The sequence below is a fragment of the Lagenorhynchus albirostris genome, chromosome X (genome assembly GCF_949774975.1).
Source record: "Lagenorhynchus albirostris chromosome X, mLagAlb1.1, whole genome shotgun sequence".
NCBI lineage: Eukaryota > Metazoa > Chordata > Mammalia > Artiodactyla > Delphinidae > Lagenorhynchus > Lagenorhynchus albirostris.
The window spans coordinates 34,087,964-34,108,684 of record NC_083116.1 but is presented as its reverse complement, the minus strand read 5'-3'; the positions used below and the strand labels follow the sequence as shown (position 1 = coordinate 34,108,684).

The following is a 20,721-nucleotide window of genomic DNA, read 5'->3' as shown; positions in this document are numbered from 1 at the left end:
CTTGTACAATCCAATTCCAGCACACTACTGGAACTCAGATTCAAGGAATTACTTCAGTCTTGGTTTGTGTAGATTTATAAGCTATAAACAATACTAACCAAAATACTATAGCTATTATAGTTGTTTATGTGTTGCACACAGACTTCTCCCCACTCTCTATACACTATGTTAGCTGGCACTGAAACATTTCAAAAATATTTTGCTGCCCCAACTTAAAGCCTTTAGAGTGCAATGTGTGTATTAATAAGAAGCAAAGCAAAGATAAATTGTTCATAGATCTTGTTGCCTGCTTTAACAACTTTTGAGATAGTATCTTTATTATATTTATAATAGATTAAAAAAACCAGATCGCAATCCCTTTTTAAAGAAAAACTTTAAAATGTAACATATTTTTAGTCCAAATTGTGCAGTGTAAATTAAACTAAATTATACTATATTAACCACTATGAGCATCTTTCTGTAAGCATATTTATATTGAAATTAACTTTCAAAAAAAAAAATATGGGGCTTCCCTGGTGGCGCAGTGGTTGAGAGTCCGCCTGCCGATGCAGGGGACACGGGTTCGTGCCCCGGTCCGGGAAGATCCCACATGCCGCGGAGCGGCTGGGCCCGTGAGCCATGGCCGCTGAGCCTGCGCGTCCGGAGCCTGTGCTCCGCAGCGGGAGAGGCCGCAACAGTGAGAGACCCGCGTACCGCAAAAAAAAAAAAAAAAAAAAAAAAAAAAAAAAAAGGAGAAAATTTGTCAACATATTAAATGAAATTCTTTTGAGTCTTACTTTTATTTTCAAAAGTCCTATATATTAGGTGAGGAGGATCCATCACCCATGCTGATTGTTTCCCTCTTGGAGAAGGGCAACCTGCCAACAATTACTTATTAATTTCTAACATGTGCCAGGCTCTGTGTTAGGTGCTGGAAACACAAGAGTTAAGAAGATAGACAGGATCCTTTATGATTTTTACATTCTACTCAAAGAGATGCAAAAGATTAAACGAACAAACAAACATGATAATAATGGACAGTGATGAATATTGAGTAATTAAAAAATAGTGATATTGATAGAGTAATGAGGTTGAGGGAGACCTACCTTAAATAGAGGAATTAGGGAAAGCTTCTCTGGTGAGGCTTGGAGCTTAAAAGTTGAAGGATGAGAAGCAAGAGAAGAGCTGGAAGAAGTTGGGTGAAAACTGTAAATTCAAAGGCTCTGAGGAGGGGAGGATCTTGGCATGTTAAGGAACAGAAAGGTCAATGGGGCTGGAACATGGTGAACCAAGAAAGAGTGGTACCAGGTAAGGCTGGAGAGGTAAGCAGAGGGCAGATCATGCAGGGATTTATAGGATTTCTTTTTAAGTACCATGGCTAAGACCACACAACTTCATACGTACTTCTATGAAAACAGGAGCAGCTACAAGGAAACAGTGACCATCATCTCCTATTTTTATCTCAGGGTTTCTGATGTACTATTGTTCACAGATTTGTTAGTAGTAAACTGAGGTTTATTACTTAGGCCTGAGATTTACTACTTTATCACTTAATCTGCCTTGACCTAGTCTAAGTCATTATCCTCACCAGTCTTTGACCCTTGACCTACCTTTCTGATCTGCTCAGCTCAGAGCAATGGGAAGACACTGTGTGGTTTAAAGGATTATCTGATTTATATTTGGAAACTGTCTTCTTTTAAAGTATAAAAATTTGTAATATCAGCATTTCCAGGCCCCAGGTCTTCCTCAAAAGCTTTCATCTTCTCTCGGAGATCATCTTGCATTTACAACAGCCAAACTTCACTTTTCATTTCCCTTTTGGCCCCTGCATTCAAGGTACCCCACTGCTGACTAATTATGAGATTGATTTGCCTAGGAACAGAAGGTCCACTTTCTCATGCTCCAATTAATCAAAGTTTGACTAGAATTCTATTCCTAGGGCAATGTTCTAAATGATGGTCCACACAGCTGAAAGAACAAACGGTCTCCTCCCAAGTCTCTCAACAGTATTTCCTCTGTCCTTCTCCACCTCACCTCTCTTACCACAAAGCCATCAGTGTCTTTTGAAGCCTTCCTAGCACTAAGACCCCTATCTTCACAGTTGGCCAAACCATGTGGGAGAGTGGCCTCTGGTAGCATAACTGATTTTCTAAACCACCCTGATTCATTTCCCAAAGGATACTCTAACTGGGTTATGAGTTTCAGTGAAACAAGAAGCAGCATTCCAGAACCAAGAAATCCTTGCTATCCTTGCCTCTGATTCCTGAAGCAAGTCACAGAGTTTTGTCAGTTTGGGGACCTCACTCACAAAGATTTGTTTCTGGGCATTTAATTGGTTATCACAGCATTACTACCCTTTCCTGGCTTTGCTGAATGGTGTAGCCAGCCAGGCTGCCCCAAAACACCTGAGCAATCACACTACAGAAGGACATTAAAAGAGCTGAAAGGATAAGTGTACCTCCTGCCAGTTCAGTGCTGGCTTAGAGGCTGAAGGAAAACTGAGGGTTACAGGATAACCAAAAAATGCTCAGGAAATGAGATGTAGAGCTCAGGAAATACACAACAGCCTTTTCCACAGGGGTAATCTGACAGGGCTAGTGGCTGGCCAGTGGAGACAGTGCTACGGGCCAGACTACTTGCCCACAATATCCCATGAAGCAACAGCTGCAGGAAGGAAGGACCACACAATAAGAAAGGCCCTTCTCTATGAACCTTGACTTTGTTCTCTGGGTAAGCATTTGGGTACTGGGGCAAAATCACCCCAGGGCATATCTGAGCATTTGCCTAGTGACCTGCACTATATACCATGTTTTCTTGTTAGCTGTGGGTAAAATACAATTGGCAGCCAAAAAAACTTTGTTCATTCTCTTCCTGGGATGTAATTCTGCTTTCTGGGGACATCATAGGCACATCTGTGATTCTAAAATGACTTCTATCTAGAACAGCCCACAAGGCTGTCGTCATGGATATTTGCTGGGCATTTGGAGCAAACATTGCCTAATCTTTGCAAGCAGGACTTGCCTTTTACTTAGTAACTGACCCTTAAATTTGAATAGTAAAGTTGATCCTCACAACAGCCTTATGAAGTAGACATTATCTCCATTTTCAGGGCAGAAAACTGGGGCTTAGAAATGTTAAACGATTTTCCCAAAGCCACAGAACTCTAAGATGACATATTCAGGAAAACACTTGGAGACAGAAGACAGGTTGCATGGGAAAAGAGGGGAGGGGCCAAAACGGGTATGAGGGAAAGGAAGAAATATGGCATGAACCCTACATTTCTACTTTGGGAAACCAGGTACATGCAGATAGCCTTTATTAAAATAAGAATAAAGGCAAATTGCAGTGTGACCTCCCTACACCCCTTCTCTTTGGTGATGGACAGTGAAGAGCAGGGAATAATTGAGTTCAGCTTGGCTATTAGGTTAGAAGCATCTCTGGAACACCCTAGTACATAGTAAATAGTTATATGAGTCTGGTGCTCAGAGGGAAGTTCTGGACTGAGAGTTCAAGTGTGGAAGACACAAGCCCTAAGAGTGGATTACAAGACCAAGATGTTTGTCAAACATTATGGCCAAGGACATGAATAACCCTGATAAAGGTTATCCCCACATTTAAAGGATGGGTAAAGAGACAAGGACCTATGAAGGAGACACAAATTGCTCAGTCCTTCCCTCACCATCCTGTTTCCCACACACCACAACCTCTCAAGAACAAGAGCTGACTCAGGAAGAACTGGCTCAGGAAGGATGTGGGGATATGGAGGTTGAGGCAGACAGTGGTTAAAAATCCTTCAGTGTTAAGTGCTTTATCGACCAACCATTGTCTGGAGGTAACCAGGGATGAGCTGTGAGAAGCCAATCTCACTCAAATGCGACAGTATTTCCAGCTTGTTTAACAAGTCTCTTCCATTTTTAATGAGTTTTAAGGGGCCACTCAGTAGCTGATGCTTGCTGTGCTTGGCAAAGAGCCATCAACTCTGGTACCACCTGGTTTTCTTTTTTGAGTTTAGAGAAATTTCGAGGAATGGCAGGGAGGCTGAAAGCAGGTTGAAGCACTTTGGATTTGACCTTGAACAGTCTCCTGTGCCTTTTTCCTTTACTCTTGTGGGATACCACAAGCTAAATTAATGCTGTGGGAATCACTCCACAAATAAAAGACTCTCTGTTTGATCGTGGGGAGTCACTTATATCCTTCCCAGAACTTAATTTTCCTATCTAGGGAAATATTTTAGAAAATTAAAAACCAGCCTCATCCACAGTGGAAACAGATCACTTATTAAGTTCCAAAATAACTTGGAGGACATTGTTGTCAGTATTATACTACTGATGGAACCATTCTGTTCATTCTACAATGAATTGTTGACCATTTGTTATGTATAAGGCACTGGAAATACAGTGATAAATTGTATCAGACAGAGAAGGCCCTTGCTCTCACCAAGCTCACATTCTAGTGAGGAAGATATTTTTTAAAAAGTGAACAATTAATGAAGAAGAATGATAAGGTCTAAAGCAAAAATAAAATTTGATCATAAGAAAGGGTGTTGGGGTGGGAATAAGGGCAACTTTAGTTTAGATGAAGTAGTTGGGAGAGGCTCCGAGCTGGTATTTGTCAATACATGAAAGATCAGAAGGAGCCAGGCATGCAAAGAGCCAAGGTAAAAATCTTCCCCAGAGGGAAAGTAGAGGCAGAGGACACAGAAAATTAAGAGGCTTTAAGTCATAAAAATGCTTGGAGTATTTAAGGAATTGAAAGTAAGTTAAGGACAACTGGATGTCCATATGCAAAAGACAGAAGTTGAACCCCTACTTCACGTCATGCCATAAACAAAAATGAACCCAAAATGGATTAAATATCTAAATATAAGAGCAAAGAGCATAAAATTCATAGAAGAATACTTAAACATAAACCTTCTTGACCTTGGGTTATGCACTGTGTCTTAGATATGATACCAAAAACACAAGCAACAAAGGAAAAAGTAAACTGGACTTCATCAGAATTAAAAACTTTTGTGCATCAAAGGATACAATCAAGTTAGTGAGAAGAGGGAATTCCCTGGCTGTCCAGTGGTTAGGACTCTGTGCTTCCACTGCAGGGGGCCTGGGTTCGATATCTGGTCAGGGAACTAAGATTCCACAAGCCATGCAGTGCTGCCAAAAAAAAAAAAGAAAGAAAGAAAGAAAGAAAAAGAAAGTGAGAAGACAACCCACCGAATGGAGGGAAATGTTTACAAATCATATATCTGGTAAGGGCCTAGTATCCAGAATATATAAAGAACACTTACAACTCAACAACAAAAAGACAAACAACCTAATTTTAAAATGGGCAAAGGACTTGAATAAACATTTCTCCAAAGAAGATATGTAAATCGTCAATAAGCTGGTGTGAATGTAAAATCACGCCGCTGCCATGGAAAAGAGCTTAGCAATTCCTCAAAAAAGTTAAACACATAGTCATCATATAATCCAGCAATTCTACTCCTACCTATATGACTCCCCCCAAAAAATAAAAACAAGTATTAAAAAATTGTGCATGAATATTCACAGCAGCACTTTTCATAGTTGCCAAGAGGTTTAAATAACCCAGCTATCCATCAATTGATGAATAGATAAGCAAATTGTGGTATAGCCATCAATGGAATATTAAACACCTATAAAAGGAATGAAATTCTGACACATGGATGTCATTATGCTAAATGAAATAAGCCAGACACAAAAGATCATATATAATATGATTTCATTTATATGAAATGTCCAGAATAGGCAAATTTATAGAGACAGAAAGAAGATTATTGTTTGCTAGGGGCTGGGGGGAGGGGATGGAGGAGTGATTACTCAATATGCATTGTTTCTTTTAGGAATGAGGAAATATTCCAAAACTAGATAATGGTGAAGGTGTCAGTGTCACAGTTCTGTGTTTATACTGAAAATCATTTTAAATGAGTGAATTGAATGGTATGTGAATTATATACCAAAAAGCTGTAATCACAAAAAAGCAGGCTGTTATAGGACAATAGTGAGGGAAAGTGATAGAAGGGGCAGAGATGTAAATTACCTGAGGATACCATCGTCCTAAGGTTTCATGCAGATCTAAAGCTTATAATGATAAATGTAGGCTGAGCAGCTTCTTTGGCCCCTCTGTGCTAGACCCAAGGTCTCTAAAATCAAAGATCAGAGAACCCTGTAACTCGGGGAAAGAGAATGCTTTCCCCAATTGAAAGTAATGGAGAGAGGATACAGTATGCTTGTTCCAAGGACATGGAAGTTTAATGGTTCCAACTGCATAACATCAAAAGCTCTACTGTCCGGAACTGTGGCTCAAGGATCCCCTTGCTAACATTAACAGCTACATTTTATTAAATGCTTACTCTGTGCCAGGCATTATGTTAGATAAATTCATATAGGTTATCTCATTTGATCCACACAACAATTCAGTGAGGATTTTACACGTTTGTATCCCCAATTTGACAACTGAGGAAACTGAGGCATAGCTGGGTGAAATCCTTGCCTAAGATTTCATAGATAAGAAAGAGTACCAAAGTTCTGTCAATCTAAACTTGCTCTTAAGCTCCACATCATACTACCCTGCCTCCTCTGACCCCCAGGAGTGCTCTTCTTTGTGGTGTTAGAAGAGGGGGCATTGAGATCCTTCTAGAAGTTAGGGGTATGCTCCTAACACCTTTTACTCTTTCTCTGGTAAATTTAGTGGGCTAAATAGACAACATTTTGGTCAACCAGAGGTGTAGCTGGCTGCTTTAAAGGAGATAGGCAGAGTTATTAGAAACGACCTGTCTGTACACATTCATGGTGCTGCTTCTCTGACCCTTTAAGGTCTGTGAGAAAAGAGAAGTGTATGTTGGTCATCAGAGTTCAGGCATGGTTTCCCTCATCACATAAACAACTTTACTCTAGAACTGTAGCTTAAAGGTATCCTTAGATAGCAATCATTGCTAAAAATACTAAGCACTTACTATCTAGTAAGCACTGTGGTAAGTGCTTTTACATAGTTTATCTCATTAGATCCTGACAGCAACCTTGTGTAGGAGATACTGTGTTATCCTCTTTTTTATAATTGGAAGTACTGAAACATAGCTAGGACAAACTTGTCCTAGATCTCTCAGCTCATGAAAATACTGAAGCCAATATCCACTTTCAGTCAGTCAGATCTCAGAGCCCTTGACTTTTTAAAGGTTTTTTAAAAGAGTTATGGTAAAAACACATAAGTAACAATTTCCATCTTAACCATTTTCCAGTGTACAGTTTAACAGTGTTAAGTATTTTCACATTGCTGTGCAAAAGATCTCCAGAACTTTTTCATTTTGCAAAACTGAAGCTCTATACCAGTTAAACAAAAACTTCCCTTTCTCCTCCCCAAAGCCCCTATTAATCATCACTCTACTTTCTATTTCTATAAATTTGATTAGTTTAGATAGCTTATGTAAGTGTATTTCTACAATATGTCTGTTTTTGTTACTGGCTTATTTCACTGAGCATGCTGCTTTCAAGGTTCATTCATGTTGTATCATGTGACAAGATTTCCTTCCTTTTTAAGGCTGAATAATATTCCACTATATGTATGTCTTAGTCTGTTAAAGCTGCTATAACAAAATACAGTACCATAAACTGGGTGGCTTAAACAACAGATATTTATTTCTCACAGTTCTGGAGGCTAGGAAGTCCAAGATCAAGGTGCTAGCAGATTTAGTCTCTGGTGAGGGCCCACTTCCTGGTTCATAGATGGCCATCTTCTTGCTGTGTCTTCACTTGAAAGAAAGGGCAATGAAGCTCTTTAGGGTCTCTTATATAAAGGCACTAATCCCATTTGTAAGAGTTCCACCCATGACCTAATCACCCCCCAAAGCCTCCACCTCCAAATACCATCACATTGGGAATTAGGATTTAGCATAAGAATTTGGTGGGTGGGGACACAAACATTCAGTCTATAGCAATGTATATACCACATTTTGTTTATCCATTTATCTGTTGAAGGACATTTGGGCTGCTTGCACCTCCTGGCTATTGTGAATAGTGCTATGAACTCAGGTATGAAAATATCTCTTCAAGATCCTGCTTTCAATTCTTTTGGATATATTCCTAGAAGATTGCTAAATCATATAGTAATTCTATTTTCAATTTTTTGAGGAAGCTCCATAATGTTTTTTATAGTGGTTGTAACATTTTACAGTCCCACCAATGGTGCACAATGGTCCGGATTTCTTCACATCCTTACCAACACTTGTTACTTTCTGTTTGTTTTTTTTAATAGTAGCCGTGCTAATGAGTGTGAAGTAATATCTCATTATGGTTTTGATTTGCATTTCTCTTATAATTAGAAATGTTTAGCAACTTTTTACATGCTTGTTGGCCACCTGTATGTCATCATTGAAAGAGTGTCTATTCAGGTACTTTGCTCATTTTTTAAATTGGGTTATTTGATATTTTTGAGTTTTAGGAGTTAATTATATATTATTGATATTAACCCCTTAGCAGACATATGATTTGCAAATATTTTCTCCCACTCTAAAGTTTGATTTTTCACTCTGTTTTGATTGTGTCCTTCAATGTACAAAAGTTGTTAAGTTTGATGTAGTCCCATTTGACTGTTTTGCTCTTAGTGTCATATATAATAAATCATCACCAAATCCAATGTCATGAAGATTTCCCCTATGTTTTATTCTAGCAGTTTTATAGTTTGGGGTCTTATGCTTAGGTCTTTAATCCGTTTTTAATTAATTTTTGTATACAGTGTAAGATAAGTATATAACTTCATTCTTTTTCATGTGGATACTCAGTTTTCCAAATACAGTTGTTGAAGAGACTATCCTGTCCCCATTGAGTGGTGTTGGGACCCTTGTCAAAGATCATTTCACCATACACATGAGGTTTTATTTCTAGGCTCTATATTCTATTCCATCTGTCTATATGCCTGTCTTTATGTCAGTAACACACTGTTTTGATTGCTGTGGCTTTGTATTATGTTTTAAAATCAGGAAGTGTGAGGCCTCCAACTTTGTACTTTTCCAAAATTGTTTTGCTATTTGGGATCCCTTGAAATTCCGTATGAATTTTAGGATAATTTTTTCTGCATTTTTGCAGAAAAATAGAAAAAAATAGAAAAAAAAATTTGTCTATTTTTAGACAAATGGGACTACATCAAACTTAGCAACTTTTGTACATCAAAGGACACAAACAACAGGGTGAAAATGCTACCTATGGAAGGGGAAAAATATTTGCACATCATACAGCTGCTAAAAGGTTAATAACTACATTATATAATGAACTTCTTTGACTCCTTTTCTGCAAAATTGCTGTGGGGATTTTGATAAAAATTGCATTGAATCTGTAGATTGCTGTGGGTAATGTGGACATCTTAACAATATTAAGTCTTACAATCCATGAACATGGCTGTCTTTCCATTTATTTTTGCCTTTAAAAATTTTTTTCACCACTGTTTTGTTGTTTTCACTGTGTAAGTCTTTCAACTCCATGGTTAGGTTTATTCTTAAGTATTTTATTTTATTTTTATTTTTTTTGTGGTATGCGGGCCTCTCACTGTTGTGGCCTCTCCCGTTGCAGAGCACAGGCTCCCGATGTGCAGGCTCAGTGGTCATGGCTCACGGGCTCAGCTGCTCCACAGCATGTGGGATCTTCCCAGACCGGGGCACGAACCCACGTCCCCTGCATCGGCAGGCAGACTCTCAACCACTGCGCCACCAGGGAAGCCCTAGTATTTTATTATTTTTGATGCTATTGTAAATGGAATTGTTTTCTTAGTTGCATTTATGGATTGTTTGTTAGTGTATAAAAATGCAACATATTTTTGCATGTTGATTTTGTATCCAACAACTTTGCTGAAATAGTTTATTATTTCTAACAGTTTTTTGTGTGGAATCTTTAGGGTTTTCTACATTTAAAATCATGTCATCTACAAACAGGGATTATTTTACTTCACCCTTCTGATTTGGATGCCTTTTACTTATTCTTATTGCTTAACTGCTCTGACTAGAACTTCCAGTACTATGTCGGATAGAAGTGGTGAGAGTGGGCATCCATGCCTTATTGCTGATCTTAGAGGAAAAGCTTTCAGTTTTCACCATTAAGTATGATGTTAGCTGTGAGCTTTTCATATATAGTCTTTATTATGTTGAGGTAGTTTACTTCTATTCCTGGTTTATTGAGTGCTTTTATCATAAGAGGATATTGGTTCTTGTCAAATGCTTTTTCTGCATTGAGATAATCATGTATGTGTTGTCACTCATAATGCTAATGTGTTGTATTACATTTATTGATTTGTGTATGTTGAACCATCTTTGCATTCAAGGAATAAATTCCACTTGATCATGATGTATAATCCTTTTAATGTGCTGTGGAATTTGGTTTGCTACTATTTTGTTGAGAATTCTTGCATCAATATTCATCAGAGATGTTGGTCTATTTTTTTTTCTTGTAATGTCTTTGTTTGGCTTTGATATCAAGGTAATACTGACCTCATAGAATGACCTTAGAAGTGTTCCTTCTATTTCTGTTTTTCAGAAGAGTTTCAGGAAATTGGTATTAATTCTTCTTTAAATATTTGGTAGAAATTTGCAGTGAAGCCATCTGGTCTTGGGCTTTTGTTGGTTAGGAAGTTTTTAATTACTGATTGTAATTTCTAACTTGTTATCAGTAAGTTCAGATTTGTTATTTTTTCATTATTCAGTCTTGGTAGGCTGTGTGTTTCTAGGAATTTATCTTTTTTTCTAGGTTATCCAATTTTTTGGTACATAGTTGTTCAGAGTATTATTTTATAAGCTTTTTTTCTCTGCTATCACTTGTAATCTCTCCTCCATTATTTCTGATTTTAGTTAGTTAAGTCTTCTTTGTTTCTAAGTCAAGCTAGCTAAAGTTTAGTCAATTTTGTTGATCTTTTGAAAAAGCAAACTCTTCATTTAATTGACTTGTTCTATTATTTTTCTGTTCTCTATTTTATTTGTCTCTGTGCTAATCTTTATTATTTTCTTCCTTCTCCTAGCTTTGGATTTATTTTGTTTTCCTTCTTATAATTTCTTTTTTTTGCTTGTTTGTTTTTTCTCAATTTATTTATTTTTTATATTCCTTTAGGGTCAACATGTTTTCATTTATTTATTTTTTTACAGTAGTTCATTGTTGGTTATCTATTTTAAATATAGCAGTGTGTATATGTCAATACCAAACTCCCAATCTATCCCAATTTCTTGATATGCAAAGTTAGATTGTTGATTTGAGATCTTTTTTATGTACACATTTACAGCTATAAACTTCCCTCTAATCATTGCTTTTGTTGCATCATATAAATTTTGGTATGTTGTGTTTTCATTTCATTTGTCTCAAGGTATTTTCTAATTTCTCCTGTGACTTCTTTTTTGACTTATTGGTTGTTTAAGAATGTATTGTTTAATTTCCACATATTTGTGGATTTTCCAGTTTTCCTTCTGCTCTTGATTTCTACTTTCATTCCATTGTGATCAGAAAAGATACATTGTACGATTTCAATCTTTTTGATTAAGACTTGTTTTGTGGCCTAACTTATGTCTATCCTGGAGTATGTTCCACGTGTACCTGAGGGGAATGTATATTCTGCTATTGTTGGATGAAATGTTCTGCATATGTTTATTAGATCTAACTGGTCTATGGTGTTGTTCAAGTCCTCTGTTTCCTTATTCATCTTCTGATTTTTCTATACATTATTGAAAGTGGGTATTCAAATCTACTAATATTGTACTATTATCTATTTCTATCTTCAATTCTGTCAAAATTTATTTTGAAGCTCTGAAGTTGGTGCATAAATATTTATAATTACTATATTTTCTTGCTGAATTGACCCATTTATCATTATACAATGTCCTTCTTTGTCTCTTGGAACAGCTTTTGACTTAAAGTCTATTTTGTCTGATATTTTTATGGTCATCCTTGTTCTCTTTTGCCTACCATTTACATCATAGCCCTTACTTTTAGCCACCCATATTGCACTATCTCCCTTCAGGCATCCTCCTGTGGAGTGAGAATGGGTGACTTGAGTTCCTTCTAGAAGTTAGGTGTGTGCTACTAAGACATTTTTTTATTTTTTTCCATAAATTAGTGAACTAAAGAGCAAGTTCTATATAGTTGTCCAGGGGTCTGGTTAGCCCCCCTCAGAGAAGGAGGTTGGTAGATTATCAGAGTGTCTTGCCTGTACATTCATAAGGCCATTTCTCTAAAACCTCCCACTGCTCCTCTGTTCTGACCAATGAGATGGTGCTTCAACAACTCAAGTCCTTTTGTAAGGGTCTCTGATATTTCTTACCACTGAAATAGAATGGAGCATAAAGGACTCTCAACCCTTTGAACCTCCTTCATCTCATCTTTTGCCAAGAGTGCTCTGTGACCTTAAAATCCAGAGTTGGCTGTGGTCAAGGCTTGTGGAGGTCTTTTAAGTTTTTCCTGTGAGGAAGAATGAAAAGTATAAAATGAGAATTCTTGCTAGATCTGTAATCAACTTTTCTGAAACTCAAGTCCTCTGAACTGACATAAGACTCTGCTTTCAGAATGAACCTCGTTACCCACATCTGAGTACTTAGCTTCCAAGGCTACTTCCTGAGCCCTTCAAAGCAATCTCTGAGAGCACTGCCTATAGGGAAGACCACTTACAAGCCAGGGCAGTGGCAGGAAAACTAGCTGCTGAAGCTATCAGTCTACCAATGACATGCACTTCCAATTTTATCCCTCATACCACAGCCAGCTTTAGTTCTCACTGACTTCCATCCTTTGCAGAACATCTTCCTATAAATGCAAATATTCAGGTTGACCATAGCTGGCTTTGTGCCTGTGGCTCTTTGATAGAAACAAGGCTAATAATAGAGTTTTGTGTGAAAATAAAGAGCTGAATGACATCAAATAATCATGAGGCATCCTGCTGATTAATGGGCCAATTGTCCTGAAGGTCATCTGGTCCGAGCTTGGCTAGAAATCATTAAAATGTGGGTTGTTACACAAAGCCACAGCTGCCTCTTCAGAGCTTCCATTTTAGCCCAGAATAAGAGATGACAATCAAATTTTTGACTCACAGATGGACTGTACCTTTAACTGAAGCTTGCATCAGCTTTTCTTCATGATTCCTAAGAAGACAACTGATACATGATGCATGTGACCTGATCTTCCCTTTGTGAAATTCCCACATATCAAGTCTCCAGGTGCTCTTTTTCTTACTCTATGTAATTTCTATAAAAATTGAGCTTTCAATATATACATCAAAGTATAAAAAGTGTAGAGTATATACAAATTATAGAGTTTATTGAACCACTGGCTTCCCCCGCTAGCTTTTCTTACTGTCATTTATTTTGTTTTCTTCCTTTAGGCGGGGTAAGGGAATGCTTTCCAATGTTTCCCTTTGGGAATAAAGGAAGCCCTCAATAAAAACATTGTATCACTGAAAACAAACTTTTGGTAGGCTTGCCACAAGAGAAAAACAAACAAATAAACAAACCACATCATCAGGAAATAAAAACACCTTTGGTAGGTTTCAATGTGGAAGCCCCCAGTTTAGCGAGTTTTTCCTAGTGTGCAATGTTTGTGTGTGTGCGTATGTGTGTGTTGTTTTTTCTCAATCATTTTTATCATTTTCCTTTTTTAGTGAGAGGAAGCTCTTATTATCTTTTAATAAAAGATGACCACTTCAGCTTTGCTAAAGCAAACATTCAGGACAGATCAGAAAGGTTAAGACCCTGGGCTCTCTGTTCACCTTGTCCTTGGGTCTAGCCAATGGACCCTCTAATGGGGAGTTGGCCTTCCCGGGAGGCCTTCTGTGTCTTGAAGTTTGCCGGCTTCTTGGCTAATTTTTATTTTATCAACCCCCTTCCTTCCCATATACGCACAGGAATCAATACTCCTCAGGCCTCATCATGTAAGACATTCAAGCCATAAAGTTTTCTCTTAGAAATCCTGGCATTACACAAAGGAGTGGTGACCTTCTTGTTTGTTCCCTGAAATCAATACTTTTTGTTGCTATTTTTTAGTTTTGAAAATGTTTATTTTCTTTTATTTAAAAAATATCTCCTTTGTTTCATCAGCCAAGGTGAACCCCTGTGGGACCTAAAAACTTAAAAGACTTTCTCACCAGTATCTACCTATTCTTTAATCTTTAAGTAATAGCACACTGTACCCCCTGGGTCAGGCCAAGGGGCTCCCCTTAGAGAAGACTTGGCACTTGGGCTTTGCAAATTTAAATTATGAACAACTGGGGGGCTCAATGTGGTAGACTCCCTGTCTTCATTCTTTCTCTTTTTGGCAAAGGAATGGATTTTCTTATCTTTAAAACAGAGACTAGTACCATGTAGTTGGCTACAGCAAGTGTGCGGTATGCTTTGGAGATATTTTCTCATGAAGACCTAGAGATTTCCTCATATGATTATACACTCTGGAGTCCCAAATGTTTTAATCTGAGCATTATGTTCCCTCTTGGACTCTAACTTCAGGTCTAGCTAATGGTGCCAGTAAACAAGGAGTTTGCCTTTCCAGGAGGCTCTTTTCATTTTAGTTATTTTATTGACTGGAAGCCAGAATTTTGGTAAACCTCTTCTTTGTACCCCCACAAAATTCAGTATCCTCATTCCATTATCCACTTAAGCCATAAAGTCTTATTCTAAGTGTCCTGGCACCTCACAAAGGAATGATGACCTTCAGGTATTAGCCCATAAAGGGATACTAATAGTTACTACATTTTTCGAATGTTATACTTTTTAAAATTTCTGTTTCAACATCAGAACCTCAGTCATGTGGTTTGTCGAGGTGAAATCATTTGTCCTAAAATGCTCTCCTTCGTCAATGTCTACCTATTTTCTTTATTTAAAAATTTTTTTAAATTGAGATATAGTTGATGTACAATATTATGTAAGTTAGAGAGTACAGCACAGTGCTTCACAATTTTTAAAAGTTATACTCAATTTATAGTTATAAAATAGTGGCTATATTCCCTGTGCTGTACAATATATCCTTGTAGCTTATTTATTTTATGCATAGTAGTTTGTACCTCTTAATCCCCTACCCCTATCTTGCCTCTCCCCACTGGTAACCACTAGTTTGTTCGTTCTTGCACTCCACCACCGCCTCAGAAATCAGTGGTCCCTGATGACTCCTTAAAAATGTGGTGGTTCTCAATAATTATCCATGAAAGGGATACTTCTTAGTTGTCTTCACTTTGGGAAATTTGTGTTTGTTTTTTCCTATTTAGAAAAGAGCCACTAAGTCTTTAGTCAGCCAAGGTAAAAGCTTGGTAGGTCATCACGTAAGCTTGGAGACTCCCTGTCCAATGTCTCAAAGTTCTATAATTGATTAACAATGATTTGCTATTCCCAGAGTGTCCCCAGAGTGACCCTCTAGCCAACAGCCTTTTGTCATTCTTCCTGTCTCTTTCTCTTGCTGTCAGCTTGGATCCTACTCCCAGCCTTGTCCCCAAAGAAACACATGCGCACGGGCACGTGCATGCGCGCGCGCGCGCGCACACACACACACACACACACACACACACACTTAAGAAATTTGTAAGTCTCTCACAGGTATGTAGGTATACAAGACTGAAAGTGGTGTATATGAGAGCTCTTTGGGGTGGTTTTTTCCTGTGTGTAGGATATGTGTGTGTTGTGTGTGGGAGAGTTCATTGCTTTTTTCATTGTAAGTTCATTTTTTTCCTTATTGCCTCTTTAGAAATGTCCCCATGAATGTCTCCATTTTCTGTCATCTTAAAACAGCAGCACAGGCTGTCCTCTTTGGTCTGACAAAGCTGACCTTCCTCTGCATTGAGACCATCTTATTCTTTCTCTTCTCAATACCAGGCTTTTATTTCAAGTCCTTCCCCAAAACATTTAAAAAATAAAAACTTGTCTCCAGAAAACACAAATTCATTAAGATGCAGGTATAAATGACTAGAAAGTTTGAATGTCATAATTCCCCACCATCCCCCCATTTTTATGTTTTTTTGTTTGTTTGTTTTCTTTTTTAAATACAAGATTTTTTTCCCCCCTAGCATGTCTCTTTAGAGATTTCTCCAACAGAAAGTTATGTTAGCCCTCTGGGTCAAGCAGAGGTGACCTTCCCTTAGGAGGTATAAGTGACTGGGATGGTGCCCTATGGCAGCCACTTGCCTTTTTTTTTTCCTTATTTTCTTCCTTTAATGGTAAAAGGAAAAAATTCCTATCTTGTAAAAAAAAGAAAATAGCTTTACTGTTAACTAGAGAAAATGAAGCATCCATTTTTCCAGTGGCTTCAAATTTTGCAGCCTTAAATGTTTTAATCTGAGAACACTGCTTCCCAAACCATGACTCAAACCAATGGAGCCTCTAAACTGAAAGCTTGCCTTTGCAAAAAGCTGTTGGCATGTCAGCTTTCTATTCACGATAAGTGAGTTTTCTGCCTTACCCCCTTTTTTCCACCCCAACCCACCAGTAGCTTTGTGAAGCCACTTGAACTGTAAATCTTTTGTTGTATAACCTAGAACCACACATACAACTAATAGCCTTCCTGAGTTATTCATTATCCATCTAAGAGACACTTTTCCTTGTTCTTTTTTTTCACCTTTTTAAACATATTTCCCATTTTCTTAAGTCTTTGGAATTTACTTTTGTTTCCTTCTTTTATGTAAACAATAGCCCCCAGGTTTTGTAATCAACCAAGGTTAACCCATGTGAGTCTTGAAAGTTAGAGATGCCATCACTGACATCTACCTGTTATGTAGTATCCAAATAACTTCTTTCTTTAAATTTAGATTTTCAATGTATTTTTGTTTTCTTCTTCTATTTCATCAATAGCCCATTAAATCATGCAGTCTGTCAATTGATGTGCTCTGGGTTCTGAAAGCTTGAGGGTGCACTGACCAACGTCTGCCTCTTTTGTCCTCTTTAAATAACACTGCACCTTAGTGCTGGGTCAGGCCACATGACCCTCCTCTGGGTAGCCTTTTCACCCCTAGGCTTCCTATTTATGAGGCACTGACCATAGTGGAAATAAAAACATTTCCTTAGCAAACTTTCAAAGAAGTCAATTGCATGGAGGTATAAACGGCTGAAAGGATTCAATGTGGTAGCCTGTGTTTCCATTTATTTTCCTGTTTATTTCAGTGAGAGGAGGGAATTGGTTTCTTTTAGCAAAGCATAGTATATCATAGTTAGGTAGTGCAAGCACAGCATGCATACATGAATCTTCAAGATTTCCTCACTGATTGCTACATATTATTCAGCCATAAATGTTTTAGTCCTAGTAATCTTGACTCCCCAAATTTGATTCTAACCAATAAACCAATGAATAACAGTCTTGCATTCCCAGGCTCTTTTCATTTTTTATCATTAGAAATCAGCATTGTTTCCAGTCTCTCCTTTGCTTGCACCCACCCACCACCACAGCAATCAATATTCCCTACTCACCCCACAGGCCTCCTTCCAGGAACCACTTGAAACATAAGGTCCAGTGTTAACTATCCAGGTACCAAAGAAAACCACGGTGGGTTTCATGTACTATCCTTCTAATGAAGCACTCTCCTATAAAAATACAATGTGAATAAAAAAATGTAAGCCACAGATGTAAGTTGAAAATTTCCAGCATCCCACATTTAAAAAAAGAACTTATTTTTAACAGTGTATTTTATTTACAGCCATACATACAAATATTATTTCAATATTTAATCAAATATTAAAATTTATTAATGAGATAGTTTACCTAATTTAAAATTTGGTATGTATTCTGCACTTACAGCATATCACAATTCAGGCCAGCCATATTTCAAGTGGTAATTAGTTACATGTCACTAGTGGCTTCTGTATTGGATACCTCAGCTCTATGGGATACCTTTTGTTGCTGTCTAAATTTTTTTGAGATATAATTTACATACTGTCAAGTTCATCCTTTTAAAATGTATAATTCAACACGTTTTAGTATAGTCACGAGGCTGTACAAAAATCACCACTATTTAACTTCAGAGCATTTTCATCTATGCAAAAAGAAACCTTTTACCATTAGCATGTATTCCTCCCTGTCCTGTCCAAGCCCTGGCTACCACTAATCTACTTTCTCTCTCTGTGGATTTGTATTCTGGACATTTCATGTAAATGAAATGTAATATGTGGACTTTTGTGTCTGGCTTCCGTCATTTAGCATAATGTTTTCTAGGTTTATCCATATTGTAGCTTGTCTCAGAAACTCATTCCTTTTTCTGGCTGAATAATATTCCATTGTACGGATATACCACATTTGGTTGTATCCATATACTGGTTGATAGACATTTGGGTTGGGTCCACTCTTTGGCTGTTATGAGTAATGCTGCCATGAACATTCATGTACAAGGTTTTGTACGGACATATGTTTTCACTTGTCTTGGCTATATACCTAGGAGTGAAATCACTGGGTCATATGGTAACTCTATGTTCAACATTTTGAGGAACCGCCAAAATATTTTCCACAGCAGCTAATCCATTTTACATTCCAACAGCAATGTATATTCTAGTTCCTCTACATCCTTACTAATACTTGTAACTTTCCATATTTTTTTTATCATAGCCATCCTAGTGGGTGTAAAGTGGTATAACATGGTGGTTTTGCTTTGCATCTCCCTAATAGCTAGTGATGGTGAGTATTTTTATACACTTATTGGCCATTCCTAGATCTTTTGCGGACAAATGTATATTCGTGTATTTTGTCTGTTTTTTAGTTGGGTTATTTGCTTTTTTGTTAATAAGCTGTGTGTTCTTTATATTCTGGATACTACACCCTTAAATACATGATTTGCAAATATTTTCCCCTATCCTGTACATTGTCTTTTCGTTTTCTTGATGACATCTTTTGAAGCAAACTGTTTTCAACTTTGATGAAGTGCCACTCATCTGTTTTTTTTTCTTTTGTCACTTGTACTTTTGGTGTCATATCCAAGAAATCATTGTCTAATTCAAGGTCATGATGATTGACATCTAATTTTCTTGTAAGAGTTTTTTTTCATTTTTAAAAATCGAAGTATAGTTGATTTAAAATATTTTGTTAGTTTCAAGGGTAGGTATAGCATAGTGATTCAGTATTCTTGCAGATTATATTACATTATAGGTTATTACAAGATACTGGGTATAATTCTCCATGCTATATAGTAAATCCTTTTTGCTTATCTATCTTGTATATAGTAGTTTTTATCCGTTAAGCCAATACCCCTAATGTCCCTCCTCCCTTCCCTAGGGTAACCATAGGTTTGTTTTCTATGTCTGTGAGTCTGTTTTTGTAGTTTTACCTATGACACTTAGGTCTTTGATCCATTTTGAGTTAATTTTTCTAGTTAATTTTTGTATATGGTGTGAGGTGAGGCAGGGGTCCAAATTCTTTATTTTAGTTTTTTAAATAGAAAAAAACTTTTCTTTTAAATAGAAAAAATTTATAAACAAAAATACATTTAACTATATGTTATATTTACCTACAGAGTTACCTTACTCAGTACTTAGGGCTTTCTCAAATTTTTGATGAGCTGCACACAGCCTGGGCATGTGTGTGGTCATCTAGACTCCCAGGAATACATAAGAGCCTTTAAAAGTTCATTTGGACATCTCATTCTCCAGCTTTTCATTTTAAGTTTTTGGTTAGCCTGTTGTTTTTTCTTTTTTTTTGCTCCAACTATTGTCCACTATTTAAGGCAATCCTGAGGTTAAACAATGCTTGTAAATATTTTTGACAAATACCCCCAAGAAAAGGGTTTTTAGGACTATGTGAGCTCTGAGTACATTCTTGCAAGTAGGGACATTCCAGGATCAGTCAAATAATAGCAGTTCTCTGGGAGTGAGGCTTTGAAGGAACTCCAGAACTGTCCTCCTCCCTCCAGTGCTCCCATTATGTTGGTTTTTATTGTGATTATGACTACCACAGAGCTGGAAAGAATGTAGTGTAAATAAGAGATGTTAAAACACCACAGCTCACTATTCTAATCAAGATACAGATGTTTTTCTTGAATAAACATTTCCAAAATTGCCGTAAGCTTTTTGTTAATTTCCAGAGCTCTGAAAACATTGATTCTGATACATTTTATCTGTTTTCTCATTGCTTTTATGGAGGAGAGAATTTTGAAATGTCCTTTGCCATTTTTGCCAACATTAGCCTGTTATTTAGCTTTCACAGTTATTTTTTGCTTGTTTGTTTCTTCAATTTGGACAGCAGCACATGTCATGGGATCAGCCAAGGTGATCCATCCCCTGTGGATCCTGAAAAGTCAGAAACTTATTTTCCACCATCTGTCCTATTACGCCCTTGGTCAAGACAACTGACTCTTCTCCTGGCAGCCTTCACACTCTTGGGCTGCCTAATTAAGAAGATCTCACCTCAAATGGAAAAAAAAAACCCATGGGGCTTCCCTGGTGGCACAGTGGTTGAGAATTCGCCTGCCAAGGCAGGGGACACAGGTTCGGGCCCTGGTCCAGGAAGATCCCACATGCCGTGGAGCGGCTAAGCCCGTGTGCCACGACTACTGAAGCCCGCGCACCTGGAGCCCGGGCTCCGCAACAAGAGAAGCCACCGCAGGGAGAGGCCCGTGCACCACAATGAAGAGTAGCCCCCGCTCGCCGCAACTAGAGAAAGCCTGCGCACAGCAACAAAGATCCAATGCAGCCAAAAATAAATACATAAATAAATTAATTTTAAAAAAATCTTAAAAAAACCCCCCAAAACCCATGGATCCTCAGGGGACTATCTTAACTAGTCATTGACAAGGCACCATATGCAGCTGGGAGTGATCCAT

At 37.7% G+C, this 20,721-nt stretch overlaps 1 long non-coding RNA gene across 1 annotated transcript; it reads right to left on the bottom strand.

Moving 5' to 3' along the window:
* Positions 1-7,649: 7,649 nt before the first annotated feature.
* LOC132513940 (uncharacterized) lies at positions 7,650-17,488 on the bottom strand. The gene is made up of 3 exons (XR_009538590.1): positions 17,387-17,488; positions 12,280-12,416; positions 7,650-7,741 (listed from the first exon to the last, which is right to left on the bottom strand). It is a non-coding gene; the product is annotated as an uncharacterized LOC132513940 (long non-coding RNA).
* Between the last annotated feature and the right edge of the window lie 3,233 nt (positions 17,489-20,721).